General features: G+C 40.5%; 1 protein-coding gene across 1 annotated transcript in view; it reads right to left on the bottom strand.

Moving 5' to 3' along the window:
- The window catches only part of ANOS1 (anosmin 1), a 263,372-nt gene that overhangs the window by 182,916 nt on the left and 73,033 nt on the right, over positions 1 to 7,423 (bottom strand). The gene's annotated exons all lie outside the window — the stretch shown is intronic.

The raw sequence follows: 7,423 nt of genomic DNA, 5'->3' as shown, positions 1-7,423 counted from the left end.
TGATGGACAAAAAGCCTTGACTATGACATGCTTAATTTACTGAAATATGTAAGATCTGTATTGTGCATGACTGAACAGAATGTGAGGAATGTCCTGCAGGGGGCATTGGGGGAGATGTGTAATTAGCATATTTAGGTTGGGAACTTCCTGATCTTTTCCAAATAATCTCTGTGTCCTGATTGGCTCAAATGGAGACTTCCTGCTCCTCTGAGCACTACTTGCTTCCTCTCCTGACAGAATGACTGAATAAAGATAATAGAACAGTTAGACAATTAGTTAGGTCTCTTGTTCTCTCTCTCTCCCTCTCCTTTCTATAAAAAGTTGTTTCTCTTCTAGACAAAACTATTTTATTCTTTTAAGCAGCATGATACTGCTCTTTGCATGTTTAAACTCTGCCAACTTAATTTGCAAATTGACAGGAGTTGAGCTAAAGCTTCTGTGAGATAGTGCCATATAATGCAGATTGGGAATGGATTAGTTGAGCTGGTTTTCTTGTTTTCTTTGCTGTAGAGATGTGTGTTGCCAAAAAAAATTTATAATTAGTTTTCTTTTGCACACCTTCTCTAGGAACCCACTGAATTCAATACTGGATTTCTGGACAATACACTATTTAAAAAATGCCTGTTCGACAAATACGAGGTAGAGAGCTGAAAGAGTTCCTGAAACTTTAAAAAAAAAGCAGTAGGAAAACGAATTTATACTGAGTAAGGTAGATGGAAAAAAGTTTGTTGCTATTTCACATAATATTAGAGTTGTTGTCCATTAGCGAAACTGATGCCTATAGGTTTTGCTTAAACCACAGTATCTTTTCAGAATTGGTAGGTTTTTCTTATTGAACTGTATTGCCTTAAATTCTGGTGTCATAGTTCAAGTGGCTACCTGGGGTTGACAAAATCAGCAGCAAATAGATTATCACTCCCTCTACAACCAATACTTTCTTTTTAAAAGCTGGCAGCACCTCTAGGTTAAGGGAGATGAATAAGACTTTTGATTTTTACTGTAGGCAGCTGCAGGAGATGAATGGCTTCATTTTGAAAACTAGCATGTCCCATTTTTAGTTCTGCAAAATAATAACCACAAAAACCGTGTCTGCCAGTGCAATTGAGAAAACTGAACTGATATTTCTTTCTCTGCTGACTTCACATAAACTATGTTTTCTTCCTTACCGGATGGTGACAGGTTTAAGGGTTCCCGACAGTAACTGGGTCACATTTGGAAAATATTTCGCTTTTCTTTGGGTCTTATATATTTGTCAGGTTTAAGGATGTGAAAAATTGTTCCAACAGCCGTTTTGCATCAGGTAGTCTTGAAAGCTAAATAATAATGTCAGATTCCTACAATGCAAGATATTTATTGGCATTTTCTGCTTTTTAAAAAAATTCCTGTTATCACCAGTTCAGCCAGAGTCTGGACAATATCAATTCCAGCTGAATACAGGTAATTCAGTATTTGATCATATTGTGTTGATTCATATCTATCTAGATGTACTCATATATGGCACAATACATTCTACCTATTACGGATGCCAGCTTCCAGGTAGGACCAGGGGATCCCCTAGAATTACAGCTCATCTTCGGACTACAGAATGTTGCAGAGGTTAAATATACAAGAGAGGAGCAAAGAGAAACAAACTTTGTATATAAAGAAGAGAAAAGACTAGTTGTCTAAATTTTGTGTTCTGCATTCATTATTTTTTGGATGCAAGCAGGGAAGAAGTGTGTTCCAATGAACCAATCAGGACACTGGAGGAGAGTATTTGAAAAATTCCAGAAAGTTCCTAATCGAACTATGTTAAATACATAGCTCCTCCAATGCCTCCTGTAGGACACTATACTCTTCATATTCTGTTCAATCATGCACACTCCAGATCTTCCATATTTCAACACAGATCAGTTCCGCTGGAGAAAACAAATTTGGGGCAGGGAGGGACCTGAGTGGAGCATAATGCTGTGATGTCCACCCTCCAAAGCAGCCACTTTCTCCAGGGGAACTGATCTCTGTTGCCTGGATTTACGCTATAATTCCAGGACATCCCCAGGTCCCACCTGCAGACGGGCCTCTTTACAACAGAGAAAAGAGTAGGGTCTAGGATTTTATTGGCATGGTTGTGAAGCAGAATTCTAAAAATGTTTCTCTACAGTGGTAGTCAGTCATTTAAGCCATATGGAACCAGAAGGGAAAAAAACATTATTATTTTATTCCCTACATTGCTGTTGTTTTCCCATAGAGAACACACATAACTTATTCAGATTTAAAACTCTCATAAACTGAAGAATAGCAGGCATGCAACAAAGACATGGAAGAATGATTTCAGTTCTCCTTCACACATGAATATCCATTACCCGCCCCCCACACACACACAGGCACACACACACTACATGGGGACCCACATGATTTTGTAAGACACCAAGACATTGGTGAACCTCCAAATATTCCATGTACTGCATGAATACAGAAAATCATTTTTCAAGTGGTAATTCACCACAGTATGCATGTAAGCTGTTGGTACACTGAGTATTGGTATTGTTTGTGTGTGTGTGTTGTTTTTTTCAGGTGGTAAACACAGCCTTTTTTCACAGGATTCTTGATCAGGTAAAGACCCATGACTAGTTCTTTTATTACGCTGAAAAACAGTGAAGACAACCATCTTGTAAAAGTGGTTGCCTGTGGACCAAGCCACACTTTCATTTAGCAAATAGTCATCTGTGTTCATCTCATCCACAATGGCTGCCCTATAGGCCTACACTTAAGCAACTTCAAGCTCATCTTATTTAGTTTTCAATTACCTGTCTGCAATATAGGTTAATCCCAGAATTATCATGAAGATGCAGATCAGCATTGTACTATTGTCTGTTTGGGATCCTGGCTTTGAGTTCCTATCCCACAGTCAAAACAAACTTATGCAGATGACCATTTTATTACCCATCTGCATTATATATGTTGTAAAACCATCCATACCACTTTGGAGGATAATATAGCCAACTTTATCTTGGTTATATGAAACCTCACCTGGAGGTAGTTTGGTTGTCTGCACCATGTAAAAGGAATCTCCAACTATCTTAATATTTATAGAATTGTTTTATGCTAGTCTTTTGCACAATCTTTATATGTGTTAATTTTCTTTTCCATGTTTTTCAACATAGCAAGGCTTCCTAGACAGCTAATATCAAAACATTAAATTGTCATAAGACATCAAACCTTAAAAGATCAGACAGAAACAATAAAACTCTGCAGCAGACAATGACATCTGGCCCCAGCTAGACCTCCCCAAGACTGAATGCAATTTTTAACTAGTCTCTAAGAGCCCAAGAGAGAATTGCAGAAAACTGCAAAGCTGGAAAAAGTGCAGAGGAGGGCAACCAAGATGATTCGGGGGTTGGAGCACTTTCTCTATGTGGAAATGAAGAGTCTAGGATAGAAGCTTATAAAATAAAGATCAGAGTGGAGAGAGCTTACAGACAGCAATTTTTCTCCTTCACACTCAAAAAATTCTCATCCAATAAAGCTGATGGACCCTAGGTTCAGGAGAGAAAAATTAAATCACAGAGGGTGATTAAAATGTAGAATTCATTGCCAGAGGATGTAGAAGAAGAGTTGGTTCTTATATGCTGCTCTTCTCTACCCAAAGGAGGTTCAAAGTGGCTTACAGTCGCCTTCCCTTTCCTCTCCCCACAACAGACACCCTGTAAGGGAGGTGAGGCTGAGAGAGCCCTGATACCACTGCTCGGTCAGAACAGTTTCAGAATAGTTTTATCAGTGCTGTGGCGAGCCCAAGGTTACCCAGCTGGCTGCATGTGGGGGAGTGCAAAATCAAACCCAGCATGCCAGATTTGAAGTCTGCACTCCTAACCACTACACCAAAGTGGTAATGATGGCCATAGGAATAAACAGCTTTGAGAGGGGATTAAATAGATTCATGAAGGACAAGTCTATCAGCGGCTACTAGCCATGGTGACTGAAGGGAACCTTCACTTTCAGAGGCACTAATCTCAGCCTCTATGCCCTTTTTTGCCATTCAGAGGAACTGATTGGCCACTGTGTGCTGGACTGGATGGACTATTGGTCTGATCCAGCAGGGCTTTTCTTATGTTTAGTTATTGACTAGTCTGACATGCTTCTTTTGGTCTGTCATTCCATAACAGATTCCATACCCTTACTCAATCCACAGCTGACTCCTGTTAAGTATTTTCTAACTCAGGTAAACAGACATGGAACTTAAACACTATGCATACTGTCAAAATACATCTCTGAGAGGAAATAACAGAAGGCAACATTTTCGAAGCTTTTGTGTTGCTTTCAAAATTTCAGCTCAATTATCCAGCAAGTTATGACTAATTTTGACTGAGTACAGGCCTCTTATTCCAAAAGAAAGGCTTTGTTAGCATACCTGAATTGTTGTTGTTAGGTGCGAAGTCGTGTCTGACCCATCGCGACCCCATGGACAATGATCCTCCAAGCTTTCCTGTCCTCTACCATTCCCCAGAGTCCATTTAAGTTTGTACCTACTGCTTCAGAGACTCCATCCAGACACCTCATTCTCTGTTGTCCCCTTCTTCTTTTGCCCTCAATCGCTCCCAGCATTAGGCTCTTCTCCAGGGAGTCCTTCCTTCTCATAGGGTGGCCAAAGTATTTGAGTTTCATCTTCAGGATCTGGCCTTCTAAGGAGCAGGCAGGGCTGATCTCCCCTAGGACTGACCAGTTTCTTCGCCTTGCAGTCCAAGGGACTCACAAGAGTCTTCTCCAGCACCAGAGTTCAAAAGCCTCAATTCTTTGATGCTCAGCCTTCCTTATGGTCCAACTTTCGCAGCCATACATTGCAACTGGGAATACCATAGCCTTGACTAAACGCACTTTTGTTGGCAGGGTGATGTCTCTGCTTTTTAGGATGCTGTGTTGTAAATTTGCCATAGCTTTCCTCCCCAGGAGCAAGCGTCTTTTAATTTCTTTGCTGCAATCCCCATCTGCAGTGATCTTGGAGCCCAGGAAAATAAAATCTGTCACTATCTCCATTTCTTCCCCATCTATTTGCCAGGAATTGAGAGGGCCGGATGCCATGATCTTTGTTTTCTTGATGTTGAGTTTCAAGCCAACTTTTGCACTCTCCTCCTTCACCCGCATCAACAGGCTCTTTAGTTCCTCTTCACATACCTGAATAGGAACAGCTTAACACATGAAAACAAAAATGAAGTCATTTCATGCCGGTGCCTGTATGATATCCCTGTAGCTCTGCAGGGTGATCTCTGGTTGGAAAACCTGCACCAGAGAAAGGGTTAAAGCCTTCCTCTTCTATGTCACAAGCCAAATTGACCCAGACAGCAGCAATTTACAAAGAGAAATGCATAGGCAGAACAAGAACAATAGGCCTAACACCACACACAGTTAGGCCCCTAGATCAATTTTTATGGACAGCTTTAAAAAAAAATAACCTCTATACAAAACCCTATTCAACCACTCATAGCTCTAAACGACAGTATAATATTTGTTTCTTGTTACCTCAGCCTTAAGTAAAAAGTTATAGAAACAGATAAATTACAGAAAATTAGCCTACGCCTAAGTGATTCAAGGCATATTATTTGCAGTAATTATAAAGCACAGAAGCAAAATGTAAGCAAGACATTAAAGCAGGGGCAATAAAAACATTACGTTAATTTAGAACCATTAAAGATCTCTGTTCTTACCCAGCAAACTGAATGATGCTGGATCCCTTCTTGACCCCTTTGCTTTCAATACACAGCTTTTGTAAATGTAAGTGTAGTTCATAAACTGTTTAATCAGTGAAGCTCACTGGTGCTTCATGTGCAATGAGGGGGAAAGAGCAAAGGTTGCACAAATTACAGTGCTAGCCTAAGCACAATTAACACCCTTCCAAACCAAATTACTTCAATGAATTTAGAAGGGAATAGCTCTGTTTAGGATTACACTTGCATTTTCTTTTCTGTATTTCTAGGGTCTCGTAACTGGACTCTTGTCTATAGTTTTTCAGTTGTTATATTTTTGGTACTTTTACTTCATGCACTTGAAAAGAGTGATCCTTCCAGGACACAGGGTCATCATTTGTGAATAGGGCAATGTGCATATTTTCAAGCTTCAGTGCACTGTAAACACATACTCAGAATAAATCTGGGTTTCCAGTCGTACATCTCAAAGCTTGAAAATGTGAATAATGCATCCCTCCCTTTGGAAAATATGGGATTTATTCCTTCTTGAAAGTCTGGAAATATGGGATGAAATAAAAGATATTATATTCCACTTTTCTCCACTCAGTCTAGACACAAAGACATATAAAAATGAGAAAAAGAACAATAAATAAATAAATAAATGTCAAATTAAGAAGTCTACCAGGAGAATGTTGGTTTTTATACCCAGCTTTTCACTACTTAAAAGGAAGAGGGGAAAAAATCAAATTAAGAAGTCTATCAAAAGAATAGTTGGTTTTTATACCCTGCTTTTCACTATTCAAAGGCATCTTTAAGCAGCTTACAATTACCTTAGCTTCTTCTCAGAACTGGGCACCTTGTGAGGTAGGTGGGGCTAGGAGAACACTGAGGGCCTTTACGCACGGGGATCTTTGTTGCAAATTGTTTGCGGAATGAAAAATCGCCATTTAAAATAGTGGAATTCGTCGTTATGCATACCTGCCTTTGTAGTGGAATCAGTTGCGTTTTTTAGCGTTTCCCACAGGCTTCCGGTCTCGGCAGAAATCGCTAGAAAGGAAGCGCTATTGCCAAGCTCGTCCCGCCCCTGGCCGTCAAGCAGCCAATGGGCAGCCGTTAGCATGCTCCCAAACAGCCCCTTTCCCTTTAAGAAAGGTTTTTTTAAAAAAAAAACAGACCCATAGCAACGAATCTAGGTAGATTCGTTGCAACGGAGAGACCCATCCAGCTGCCTAATGTGAGCTATTGTTTGATTGTATGATCGTTGGCACGCTGCCTCGAGTGATAAAAAAAAAATCCCCCCCCCTTCTCACGGGCCCGATTTTCGGCTGAATTAATGTGTAAAAAATAAAGGGACTTTATTTCAGCAAACGGGCTTTTATGTGGTTTGTGCTTAGTGACTAAAGGTGAAGGACTGAAGCCAGGGAAGCCTCTAAACAGAAAGAGGCTCGCTGGTGCGTTTATCCCCGCTTGCTCGGAGAAAAAAAAATGGCGATCGCTTCGCCGGAAGTTTGGAGGACAGGCTCAGGAGGAGGGACTTTGAAGAACCCGCAACAATGGTAACGCACAGGTCTTTAGCGCTAGTGTTGCAGATTGGTTGCAGGAGTGTATCGCTATCCGGAGGGTGAATCCACTTTTCTGGATTCCCCTAAAAGCGCTACAAAGAAGCGCTTTTTGCTGATTGGTTTCAGGAGTGTTGCAGATTGTCTGCGACGTCGTGCGTTAAGGCAAATTAGTAGCGTTTTCAATTAGCAACCATTGTGCTATTT

Source organism: Paroedura picta, chromosome 6 (genome assembly GCF_049243985.1).
Source record: "Paroedura picta isolate Pp20150507F chromosome 6, Ppicta_v3.0, whole genome shotgun sequence".
Lineage (NCBI taxonomy): Eukaryota > Metazoa > Chordata > Lepidosauria > Squamata > Gekkonidae > Paroedura > Paroedura picta.
The sequence above is the reverse complement of the archived record's forward strand: the minus strand, read 5'-3'. Positions and strand labels throughout refer to the sequence as shown.